Here is a 398-nt window from a genome sequence, read left to right as displayed (position 1 = left end):
AAAAAAAACTAAGCAAGCTTCATATATTCTGATTATTGTTTATAGGTGAAAATTTTAAGAACTACATGAATTCTTGATGATAATTTGGTATCTTAATACTCGTGAGGGTAAGCATTAGTTAATTTAAGGGGAATGTGTGGAGGATTATAGATTGCAATAGAAAGGTCCACTCTAAAGCTTGTTCTCTTTCTCCTTCCACTTCTGCTTCTACTTGTCAGGGATCTAGTTGGGTTATGGTCATATTTAAGAGTAACTTGCATTAACAAAAATATGTATGTATATATTTAAAAATCTAAAAATTTCTTAAGGAATATAGAAAGCTATATTTGTCTCTACCCACTAGAGATAAAGAAGATCTAAATTTATTTTCTATTTATATTCACCTCCAATAAAAAAAA

The 398-nt window shown here is 28.6% G+C and overlaps 1 protein-coding gene across 3 annotated transcripts in view; it reads right to left on the bottom strand.

Annotated features, from left to right (window-relative positions):
* GABRB1 (gamma-aminobutyric acid type A receptor beta1 subunit) overlaps positions 1-398 on the bottom strand; it is a 391,944-nt gene that overhangs the window by 28,342 nt on the left and 363,204 nt on the right. The gene's annotated exons all lie outside the window — the stretch shown is intronic.

Source organism: Pteropus vampyrus, unplaced genomic scaffold (assembly GCF_000151845.1).
Source record: "Pteropus vampyrus isolate Shadow unplaced genomic scaffold, Pvam_2.0 Scaffold79, whole genome shotgun sequence".
NCBI classification, from domain to species: domain Eukaryota; kingdom Metazoa; phylum Chordata; class Mammalia; order Chiroptera; family Pteropodidae; genus Pteropus; species Pteropus vampyrus.
This window is presented reverse-complemented; position numbering and strand designations above follow the sequence as displayed.